We start from the raw sequence: 12,393 nt of genomic DNA, 5'->3' as shown, positions 1-12,393 counted from the left end.
AAGCCAAGAGTTCAGTCTGAACTTCTTCCTGGGATAAACAGAATAGAACGTGAGGAGCCCCTGTCAGCTGCTAGACTCTCAGGGTTCGTAAAATGTGGCTGCTCCATTGATTTCACCTAGTTTGAGACCACGGGGAGTCCATTGCAGCAGATACGTTTCTTCTCTGGGTTCACATCAAATGAATCTTTCTTCTTGAGGTCCACAACATAAAGAAAATAACATAACCTACCATTACCATTGGTATCATGTTTTTACTTGTTTAGAAAAATATTTCCTGAGATAATTGTAATAGTATCTGCCTCAAAGAGGTGTTGTGAGAATTAAATATGCTCATGGGCTAAAAGAGTCATAATAGTTTCTGGCACATAAAACACTGTCAATAAATGTTAGATGGTATTATTATTACTCGTGCTATTATTTTTATCATTGATATTATAATCATAGCTTGCACAACCATATACAGTTCAACAAGTACAAGTTGACATTTAGTTGGTCATAATATAACTTAGTTTAAGAAAGAATAATTCTGTTTCTAAACCCTAAATTCTCAATACGTGGCTACTTAGGAAACCTTCATACTCAAACTTAAAAGTCCAATAAACTATACCTTAACTATGATGTTATTTGAAGGTTTGCTGTAAAAGATTTGCCTTTAAAATAATTCTGAAAAAATTCTAAATTCCATGGAAAAGCAGTCACAACCCAATTCTGGCCTATTTCTCCAGCCTTTACAAATGCTGATTCCCGTTCTAGCCATCTGAGGTACCCGGCACAAAGGGCAATTAGCCATTCCCCAAGCGTGCGTTGGACTTTCACGCCTTTCTGCCTCTGTGTGCATGCTGTTCTCTATGCCACTACCCTCTCCTCCCAAATCCATTGTAAAGCCTTCCAGTTCGTACCTGGCCAGGAAATGCAGGAATGCCCTCCTATCCTCAGTGTTGCTGTCCACAGTTTCAGTTACCCGCAGTCAACTGCAGTCCAAAAATATTAAAGGAAAAATCCCAGAAGTAAACAACTAATAACTTTAAATTGTGCCCCGTTCTGTGTTAACGTGATAAAAATCTCATGCCATCCAACCCAGGATGTGAATCATCCCTTTGTCCTTTGTCTGGAGCTTCTCCATGCTGTATATGCTCTCCGCCCCCCGCCCCCCACCCCACCACATCCACCGTTAGTCATTTAGTAGCCGTCTTGGTTATCAGATTAACTGTCACAGTACCCCAGTGCTTTTATCCAAGTAACTCTTATTTTAGTTAACGGCCCCAAAGTGCAAGGGTAGTGGTGCTAGCAATTTGGATATGCCACAGAGAAGACATCAAGTGCTTCCTTTAAGTACAAGGTAAGTATGTATAGAAAAAAAAAAAAAAAAAAAAATATATATATATATATATATATATATATATATAGAGAGAGAGAGAGAGAGAGAGAGAGAGAGAGAGAGAGAGAGAGAGAATTTGAGATTATCCTCAGTATCAGGCATCTAATGGGGGTCTTGGAACTTATCCCCTGAGATAATAGAGTGAGGAGACTACTGTATCCCTCATTTCTGCTTGCAAAGCACATTTTTCATCCTACTGCTGAGATACATTCTTCCTCCTATTAGCCATATCTCACTGCATGGAAATTCTTTACTTATGGAAATTCTTTGTTTACAGGTCTGTGAGTTCTTTCAAGGTTACAGCCTGTGTCTTACTAGACACTATCCCCAGTGCCAAGCAGAAAGCCTACACATAAGCTGGACTTCTGCATTGTTTGCCAGATTTCAGCAAATATATTTCACGCAGGATAGATGAGATCCATGAGATATTACTAAGCTCCTGGTTCAGAGTTGAGGACAGAGCAAGGCCAGAGATAAAGGCTGTTCACTTGGTGTCCTTGGACCTACAGAATAAGCATTTAATTCAGATAACAAAACAATTTCCCATGTAAAAGTCATAACTGTAACAATAAAAATAGCAGCCATTTGCTGAACTCCAGTCTCTATTCTCAGATTTTAGGACTGTTAACTCATGTAGTTCTCAGAACAAGCCTATTAGTTATGTTCTCCTATTATTCCCATTTTACAGATTAAAAACAAAACAAAACAGAGACACCGAGAAGTTGAGTCTTTGCCCATAGTCATATAGCAAGAAAGAACTGTATGCAAAATGTGACAGCAGAATTCGAGACCAGGCACTTTCTGCAGTGCCCAGTTCCCTAATCAACTATTTGAGGTTGGTTAAGGAAAGTTTAATACTTATGGCATGATGTTTTACTGAGTTGTAGACTTGAAACATGTATGGTTTTGTGAACCAATGTCATCCCAACTAAAAACAAACAAACAAACAAATAAATAAATAAATGGAAAGAAAGAACTCAAAAAAGAAAAAAAAAACGCACATAGTAGATAATAAAATAGACTTATTCCAATAATCTAAAGGTTGTTAGTGGAGTTGATAATGACAAGTTTTAAATTCTTATTTTTCACAACCATTAAGTACAGATATACCAACTTTCATTGATTATAATCATAACTAAATCTATGACATATATTATCCACTGTAAATAAATTACAGGTATTCCCTAAACATGCCCCATCTTTCCAAACTTATCTTACCTCCCACTAGTTTTACAAATCTCCCATGCTCCACATTGACCAGCCCATTCACTCCCCCTAGGCCCGCTGCCCTCAGTAGTGAGGCAGGCTGTGCCACCTGCACGGCATAGCACGTCTCCACCTCCCTCAGGCTGTTCTCCAAACTGTCCTTCAGATTTCTCATTGAGTCCAGGCCCATCTCTAAGGACAGGACCCTTTGTCTGTCCTTATCTCAGTGGTCTGTGAGGTGACCACTGCGGTCCTCTCCTCCATCTACTGGGACCACTACTTGTCTAGCTCCTCTCCGTCCTTCCGAGCCAGTGCATCATACTGGGCCCAGATGTCTGCCATGATCTTGCTGATGTCGTGAGATTCAGGGGCGTCCAACTCCACAGTCAATCCAGAATTGGCAGTCTAATTTGTAGACCATTTACTTCCTCCTCATGCTTCTTCATGAAGAGCAGCTGCTCCTTGAGAGCCTCGATCTCTGTCTCCAGCTGTAACTGAGTGACATTGGTGTTATCAGTGACCTTTCAGAGCCCATTGATGTCACTCTCCACAGACTGGTGCGTGGCCAGCTCCATCTCATACTTAACTCTGAAGTCATCAGCAGCAAGATGGGCATTGTCAGTCTGCAGAATAATGCAGGTATTGTCCACAGAACTTGCAAATATCTGAGCCCTCGGGTCCTTGATGGTCTTGAAATAATGCCCCCAGTCTCTGACCAGGTCCCTTCTTCTTCAGGTGTTCTTGGATTTCACTCTCCAGTCTCTGATTATCAGCCTCCAGGCTTCTCGCCCTCTCCAGGTAGGAGGCCAGGTGGTCATTAGGTATTTCATAGTATCCTTCTCACTCTAGACATTCCCTATTATACCCGCTAGACCCCTGGCCATCCCCCTAGCCAGGCCCCAGACCCCAAGACCCCCCCACACTGGTGGAGTGGGGCACAGAGATCAGGGAGCCGAAGCCCCTGCCACCTGCATAGACATTGGGTTGAGTTGCTGGCCAGCCGGCCCGGTGGCTGGGTTATACTGCACAGAGCTCAGGGTCTGGTAGTTTGTGGAGAAGCTAGAGGGGATGCTGAAGTTCATGTTCTTCAGGGAGGAAGGTGAGAAGCCTAGACTCAGGTTAAAGGAGTGAGTGCCAGGTCTGCAACTCAAGTTACTAGTATATGTCTTTTCTTTGGTTTGTTTAATTATTTTGTATAATTCCATTTCCTCCTGCTGTTAACTTGGTAGCTATACATTCTCTTGTTATTATTTTTTACAATATGCAAAGATGACTTCTTGCAGTCTAAGACAAATAAGTATAACCTCTTCTCAGACAATGCAAAAACCTTAGAACCCTTTAACTGCTTTTATCCTTATTTATTTCATTTTATTTTTCCATCAATGTATCCTTTTAACTCATTTGTAATATGTTAGCCCAACAAGGTAATATTATTATAGTTGTATATCAAAATTGAATAATTCTTTTATTTGATATTCTTAAATATATCCTGTATCTTGAATTTCCATGTAGAATAATTTTCTTCTCCCATGGTCATGCAGCTGGAAAGTATTTCCTCCTGTATGGGTATGTGGGTGCAAAACTTTCCTGCATTTACTAGAAAAAACCTTTTTTCAAGTTCATTTTTGAAAAATCATTTTTCAGTTTATAGAAACTTTTCGCAGGTGTTTTCCCAGCATTTTAAATATATCATTCCATTGTCTTCAGGCTTTCTTTCTTATTTTTCCTATAGGGAAGTCAGCTATGTTTCATTGTTGCTGCTTTGGTGGTCTAAGTTTTCTTTTTTTTTTTTCTAGCTGGTTACATAATGCTTTCTCTGTCATTGTGCCTCCTAATATTTACTTCTTTATAATATTTACTAGAGGCCCGGTGCACAAAAATTTATGCACTTGGGGGGGAGGAGGGGTCCCTCAGCCCGGCCTGTGCCCTCTAGTAGTCTGGGACCCCTCGGGAGATAACGACCTGCTGGCTTAGGCCTGCTCCCGGGTGGCAGAGGGCAGGCCCAATCCTTAGGTGCAGCCCCTGGTCGGGCTCAGAGCAGGGCCAATTGGGGAGTTGGGGCGCCACCCCCTGTCATGCACAGAGCAGGGTGGATCAGAAGGTTGTGATGCCACCCTCAGTCATGCTCAGGGTAGGGCCGATTGGGGGGTTGGGGCACCCCCCCGTCACACTCAAGGCAGGGTCGATGGGGAGGTTGTGGTGCCACCCCCTGTCATGCACAGAGCAGGGCCAATCAGGGGGTTGAGGCGCTGCCCCCTGTGAGTCACAGAGTAGGGCCGATAGGGGAGTTGGGGCACCACCCCCTGTCACACACAGAGCAGGGCCGATCAGGGGGTTGGGGCACCGCCACTGTCACACTCAGGGCAGGGCCGATGGGGAGGTTATGGCTCTACCCCGTCACACACAGAGCAGGGCCTGTGTGGGGGGGGGGGGTTGGGGTGCTGCACCGTCACACACAGAGCCACAGGGCGATCATGGGGTTGGGGAGCTCCCCCTATCAAGCACAGAGCAGGGCTGATCAGGGGGTTGGGGTGCCTTCCTCTGTCACAAATAGAGCAGGGTGGATAGGGAGGTTGTGGCCCCGCCCCTGTCACACACAGAGCTGCAGGGTGATCAGTTGGTTGGGTGCTGCCCCCATCACGCTGATCCTGGTGCCTGGAGGCCTCTTGGCTCCACTGATCCCGGTGCTGGGAGGCATATTACTCTTTTACTATATAGGATAGAGGCCTGGTGCATGGGTGGGGGCTGGCTGGTTTGCCCTGAAGGGTGTCCTGGATCTGGGTGGGGGTCCCCACTGGGGTGCCTGGCCAGCCTGGGTGAGGGGATGATGGCTATTTGCAGCTGGTCACACACCCTTCAGGGTGGGGGTCCCCACTGGGGTGCCTGGCCAGTCTGGGTGAGGGGCTGAGGGCTGTTTTCAGGCTGGCAAGTGACTGAAGCTCCCAACCGCTCCTCTTTTTCTTTTTTTTTTTTTATTCTGGGCCAGCTTTAGCTTTGAGGCTTGGCTCCAGCTCTTAGGCCTCCGCTGCTGAAAGCAGGTTTCTGGCCTTTGTTTACCTTCTGTATTTGAAACAATGTTGCAATCCTGCTGGCTGAAGCCCAGCGGACTAAAGCAGGTTTCTGGGGTTTTGTTTAGCTTCTATATTTGTTACATAGTTGCTTAGAGTTGCAGCTCAGAGGCTGGCAGTGGCAGGCGGGGAACGTTGAAGTCCTCCGTCACTGAAACAAGCAAGCCTCATGTTCACTTTAAGCTTCCTGGCTGCCGGCCAGCATCTTGGCTGGCAGTTAATTTGCATATTGCCCTGATTAGCCAATGGGAAGGGTAGTGGTCATACACTAATTACCATGTTTCTCTTTTATTAGATAGTATATTCCTTAGTGTGGTTTTCTTTATATTTATCCAGCTTGGGTTCACAGATTTTTTTAAAGAAAATATCATTCATTGTTACTTCAAATATCGCTTCTCACTTATTATCTTTCTCTTGGTTTTTTTTTGGTGTTTTTTTTTTGGGGGGGGGGGGGACTATATTAATGTACAGGTTTTGAACTTCTCAATTGTTCCCCTATGTCTCTTACATTGTTTCCTCTGCCTGTTTTTCTATCTTTTCCTCTTTTCATGCTTCATTCTGTATATACTATTTTTATGTTTATCTTCCAGTTCACTAATTCCCTCTTCAATGTGTCTAGCCTCATGATAAGTCTGTCCACTGGGTTCCTGATTTTAGTTATGTATTTATTTGTTCTAGAATGTCCATTTTGTATCTTTTCATAGTATATTGTTGGGGTCCAGCCCCAGAAAGTCCAGGGGTTCCCAAAGGTGTGGAAGGAGTCAGCGAAGAAGGAAGGACACAGCTTTCAGTTGATTAGCATAGGTTCTGTAGCCAGGTTCTATTCTTTATTGTCCAGCCAGGTTCTGTAGCCAGGTTCTATTCTTTTTTTTTTTTTTTAATTAAATCTTTATTGTTCAGATTATTACATTTGTTCCTCTTTTTTCCCCCATAACTCCCCTCCTCCCAGTTCCCGCCCCACCATCCGCCCTCACTCCCCACCCACTGTCCTCATCCATAGGTGCACGATTTTTGTCCAGTCTCTTCCCGCATCTCCCACACCCCTTTCCCCCACAAGAATAGTCAGTCCATTCCCTTTCTATGTCCCTGATTCTATTATAATCACCAGTTCATTCTGTTCATCGGATTATTTATTCACTCGATTCTTAGATTCACTTGTTGATAGATGCATATTTGTTGTTCATATTTTGTATCTTTACCTTTTTCTTCCTCTTCCTCTTCTTAAAGGATACCTTTCAGCATTTCATATAATACTGGTTTGGTGGTGATGAACTCCTTTAGCTTTTCCTTATCTGTGAAGCTCTTTATCTGACCTTCAATTCTGAATGATAGCTTTGCTGGATAAAGTAATCTTGGTTGTAGGTTCTTGGTATTCATCACTTTGAATATTTCTTGCCACTCCCTCCTGGCCTGCAAAGTTTCTGTTGAGAAATCAGCTGACAGTCGTATGGGTATTCCCTTGTAGGTAACTGAGTTTCTTTCTCTTGCTGTTTTTAAGATTCTCTCTTTATCTTTTGCTCTTGGCATTTTAATTATGATGTGTCTTGGTGTGGTCCTCTTTGGATTCCTTTTGTTTGGGGTTCTCCGCGCTTCTTGGACCTGTAAGTCCATTTCTTTCACCAGGTGAGGGAAGTTTTCTGTCATTATTTCTTCAAATAGGTTTTCAATATCTTGCTCTCTCTCATCTTCTGGCACCCCTATAATTCTGATGTTGGTACGCCTGAAGCTGTCCCAGAGGCTCCTTACACTATCCTCGCATTTTTGGATTCTTTTTTCATTTTGCTTTTCCGGTTGGGTGTTTTTTGCTTCCTCGCATTTCAAATCATTGACTTGATTCTTGCGCTCCTCTGTTCTGCTGTCGGGAGTCTGTATAATATTCTTTATTTCAGTCAGTGTATGCTTAATTTCTAGTTGGTTCCCCAATATAACATTGAGGGTCTCATTAGTTTTCTTGTAGATCTCATTAAGTTTATCGGCGGCTTCTAAACAGTTCTTGAGAGACCTTAAAAGTGTGGTTCTGAACTCTAGATCTTCCATTGACAATTTTGTCCTGTTTCTTTGTCTCCGCATTTTGTTATGCTTCCTTGGTGCACCCCCTAGTGGTCTTTGTTCGTGGTTTTATAGTTAAATCTTGATTGTTGTAGCTAATTCCAGGGAGGGTTTGACCTCCAGGCCAAGTGGCTATGAGAATCAGCTGTGTCAGCAGTGAGAGAACTTCTGTCCTCTAGGGAGGTGCTAATCTGGCCTTTGCCTGAGGCTATCCGGCAAATGCCTCTGTGCAGGGCTTGGGCGGGGTGGGTCGCAAAGGATCAGCAGGGTGGGCCTGAGAGAGCAGTTATGGCGACTCTCAATCCTGTCCCCAGGGGCTCTGCCTCTCTGAGTCCCAGCACCCGCTGCAAAGCTCAGAGAGAAAGCTGCACTCGCTCTGACCGAAACCAGGCAGTCCCGCTTCTCCCGCTTGAGTCTGGGTGCCTAAAGACTCGCCCGGATCTGGAGCTCAGAGTCTGCGACTCCCTCCCGATTGAAAACGCCAACCTCGCCCTCTGCCGCCAGCCCGCTCCCTGCACTCCGCACCTCAGAATTTGACTTCAGCACTGCGCCTCCTCTGAGTGTCCGTATGCGTTTCTCTTTCCTCCTAGTTGTAGGACTTCCATTCAGCCAGCGTTCCAGTGGTTTTGGGTGATGTCCGTTCTGTCTTTTAGTTTCACTTTTGAAGTAGTTGTTCAAAGCAGCAAACTCCAGCGTTAACCTATGCCGCCATCTTGGTTCTCCCAGGTTCTATTCTTTATTGTCCTGTTACATCTGTATTTATACCAGTTGATTTTAATCCTATCCATTCTATTCTAAAGGTTAGGGTGTTTGTTAATCTAGTTCTGTTGATTTTAATCTTGTCTAGGTTAATTTCTGTGTTCCATTATAAGGGCTATTCCAAGGTCACTGCTCTACTGATAAGCTACAAGGAAGTGACTGAAGGAGATTATCCTACCCAGTAAAGGTTATGTCCTCCCAGCCTCCTTGCTTGCCTTCCCTGGGACTGCCCTGTGTCGGTGAGTCTCCAGGGGTATAGGCTTTGGTGCTTTCCCTGGTGGGCAGACCCCTGGGGATGTGGGCCCAACAAGTCCCAAATTTATTGCCAACAGTCTTAGTCCAAGTTCTTCATAAGTAGAACATGGTATTTCTGTAACACTAGGGGGTTTCACTAATTTATTCTCTTCCTTAGTCCTGTTAATCCCTAACTCCAGGGAAAAAATCCTCACCTGGGGAAACAACCTTTCTCAGGGAGGTGGCCTTGGTTAAAACACATAGCACTAAGAAGGGAAGCAAACATATTAAGAACAGTATGCCATATATGCCAGGTCCCTTGGAACATATGCTGTGCAGATGTTTCTTCCCTGCAGCGACTGTGTCAAGCAGCAACGATGGACCGGCTTCCAGCAGTATATTATTATCTGTTAAAGTTGTCTTCTTATCTCAGCTACATTTTTCATATGTAACTTAAAATTCATCTATGTGTGAAAAACTTCATTTTTAAGGTACCTGATGAGTTCCTTACACTGTTTGTTGCTTCTTTTGATTTTCCAATACACTGTCTTGATTTTTTTTTCCGCTATAAGTCCTGTTTATTCTGCAAGCGAGGTTCGAAATGTGAGGACACAGGTGTGTGTGTGGGGGGGGGGGGGGAATCTGAGGAGGCCTCGAGCCCCACTTCCCAGGGGCAGTGCCTCGGCTTCCCAGCACAGCAGGACAAACACAGGGAGAAAGGGGGGACAAGCGGCTCCTAACCTCTCCCCAGGGCTGTGGCTAATCTCTCAGCACCAGCCCGGCCTTCTCTTGTTAGGCACCTCCTTGCCTCGAAGCGCTCCACAGTCACAGGGGCGAACTAGAAGCTGGCCCCGGCCCCCAGTCATGAGGATCAGGCTGTCTTATAGCTTCTCCACGTGATTCTCTGAGTAGCTGTAATGATTTCCATTCATCATTTTATCTTTAGCCAGTGAGTGTTTTGTAACTTTGGTTCCAAAAGCTATTTCATGACCAACAGAGCCGTAGAACCTTCAGGATCGCCTTAGCAGCAGCAGACTCGCATCAATGCTGTGCAGATTACCTCCCGGCAGGGCCACTGCATTATAAAGTCCCTCTTTTTTGCATCTTCCAGGATGGCATCAGGACAGATGACAACATCGTGGCTGCACTGGACGGGTCCTTTCCAGCCAAACCCGCAACAGTGACCTGAACTCCAGCTCGTCTCATGACATCTACAGGGATAAGCGTCTCCATCTCTTCTGCTCCTTTAGCCAGGATGACCGGAACTCTTTCAGAAGCCATTCTTGTGCTGTATTTTTAAAGACTGAACCTCGCCTCCCCTCCCACAGTCACGACTCCTCCTCCGTGCTGCAGCCCCTCTGCACCGGGATAACTGAACCGGAAGGGACTAAACTGGACGCTGGGGGCCGCACGCGAGCGAGCTGTCTTGATTTCTTATATATCTGGTTGTCTTTCACTCAGTGTTAGATATTCTATATGAAAAGTGGTAAGATGTCATTTGAGACTAGAATGTAACCTTCCTTCAAAGAGGATTTTTGTTTGCTTCTGACAGGTGGCTAAGGACATCAGCAGTCCTGGATTATCCCAGTTCAATGATTACATGATATGATTAGAAACTGTGCTTCAATCCCTTGGGGGAAGATCTATTTTAGGACCACACTTACTCATGGAGCATCCTATAAAGAACTAATATGCTAATTAGACCCATCAGCTAGAGGACCCCAGGGCCCAGCCCCTTGCATGAATTTCCTGCCTTGGGCCTCTAGTAGCCTTAGAGTTTGGAATCCCAACCTACAACCTGTGAACAAATGCCTCCAGGGGAAAAGCAGTCCCAAGTGCAAAGCTCTGTTCTCTGCGTTTCCTTCTTTCTTTGATTCGTTGGCTCTCTAATGACTTCAGTGGTGAAATTTTGTCCAGATTTTGTCATTTTCTTAGCAGACAGAAAATGATTGCTTAACTAATATGTTTTCACATACATAAATTTAAAATGTTTATTTAGTCATAGTTCTTGATTGTTTTGGGGGTGTGTTTTTTCCCCATCATTCATAGACAGGCCTGCTCTACTTCAGCTTATACTAGTAAGCTGGTGTTGATATTTGTATGAACTGTGAGAAAAGGATTTGGCTCTATATTTCCGCCCCCCCCCCCCCCAAATAGCTGATTATTGCCTAACTACATGTTGAATAATTAATATAGTCTCTTGGATTTTATACACATACACACACACTTTCCATTATTGTGCAAAGTCACCTTTATATTATTTTGGTCTTTTTCTGGATTTTCTATTCTGTTTTACTGTTTTCTTTTTTTATTTTTGCACCAATGCCTAATTTTTTAAATTTGCTATAGCTTTATGTTATGTTTCTATATCTGGTGAGAAAAGGAGAAAAGGCTTCCTTCTTCCAACAGGCCCATTACACCTGCTTTTTTGTTATTATTTCCTGGCTAGTCCAGCATAATTAATTTTATGAGATGGACTTTAAAATCCTTTGTCTCAACTGAGAATACCTCCTTTCCCCAGTACATACTCAGAAAAGAAATCTCATTGTGACTTCGATTAGGATCACATAAATTTTGGAGAGTATTTTAAAGCAAATAGACATTGTTACAATATTGATTTTATCTAGCTAGAGACATCTTAAATCTCAGTTAAAGTACACATATTTTTTATAAATGCTGCATATTTCTTAATAAATTTATTTGATATATTTTATAATTTTTTATAAGTGATATATTTTCTTCAATTATATTTTCTAATTGGTTATTTTTTGTTATAGGAAAGCAATGTTTTTTTTCCATTGTTAACATTAATATTGTAACTGTAACCTTACTTATTATTTCTGGTATGTTTTATCAGTTGATCCTCTTAGTTTTTAAAGATGAAGAATTATATTATTATTCCATACTGAGAATTGTGTTAATTTCTTCATAATATGTATACTCCTTACTCTGTTGTCGTAAATAATGGTACATTAGCTTGGGTGGGAATGAATCTCAAACTTCAGTTTTAGGCCTGAATCTTAATTCACTCAAACTCACCATTTAGCATGATACCAATCTCACCAAAGCAATTGGTTCAAGAATGAATCACACAGGCCCTGACCAATGGTATGGCACACCACTTGGTCACAGTGATTTTTTTTTTTTTTTTTTAGGGTTTGGCAGGTGATTAAAGAATTTTCAAGGTTTTCAGAAGAGGCACTCTTTCTTTTCCTGGACTGTAAAGTACAAGCACAAGGAAGGCCTTGATCCTCTGTGGCCATTTTGCTCCCACGAGAGAAGCAACTCAACACAGACAGGAACACAGAACTGAAAGAACCGAGAGACACCAAACAGCAGCACTGAAACAAGCCATGCTTGAAACTAAACCTATCCTGCAAACACATTCCCCTTTAGTTTTGAAACCAGTGCACATTATTTGCAACCCAAGTTAATCTAACAGATATATCATCCTGGTGCTGTAGTCAAGTAACACACCTAAAACAGAATGACAAAGAAGGTTTGAAAATACAGGCATGTGGAGAATTACACCAGACATACGTGTGCAAACAGAAAGCTGAAATGGCAGAATCAAAATCAGATAATAATACTAAATCAAGACCATTAAGCAGGGGAAAGAGGTATATTATGAGATCTACAAGTATAATTAATGAGTGTCTATATACCAAAAACTATAACAGTAAAAGCTATAAATTCAAA

At 43.1% G+C, this 12,393-nt stretch overlaps 1 pseudogene across 1 annotated transcript; it reads right to left on the bottom strand.

Annotated features, from left to right (window-relative positions):
• Positions 1-1,822: 1,822 nt before the first annotated feature.
• Positions 1,823-3,666, bottom strand: LOC308513866 (keratin, type I cytoskeletal 18-like; annotated as a pseudogene). The gene is made up of 2 exons: positions 2,597-3,666; positions 1,823-1,881 (listed from the first exon to the last, which is right to left on the bottom strand). The product of its transcript is annotated as a keratin, type I cytoskeletal 18-like (transcript).
• Positions 3,667-12,393: the final 8,727 nt, after the last annotated feature.

This window comes from Myotis nattereri, assembly GCF_964212035.1.
Source record: "Myotis nattereri genome assembly, chromosome: 2".
Classification (NCBI taxonomy): domain Eukaryota; kingdom Metazoa; phylum Chordata; class Mammalia; order Chiroptera; family Vespertilionidae; genus Myotis; species Myotis nattereri.
The sequence above is the reverse complement of the archived record's forward strand: the minus strand, read 5'-3'. Positions and strand labels throughout refer to the sequence as shown.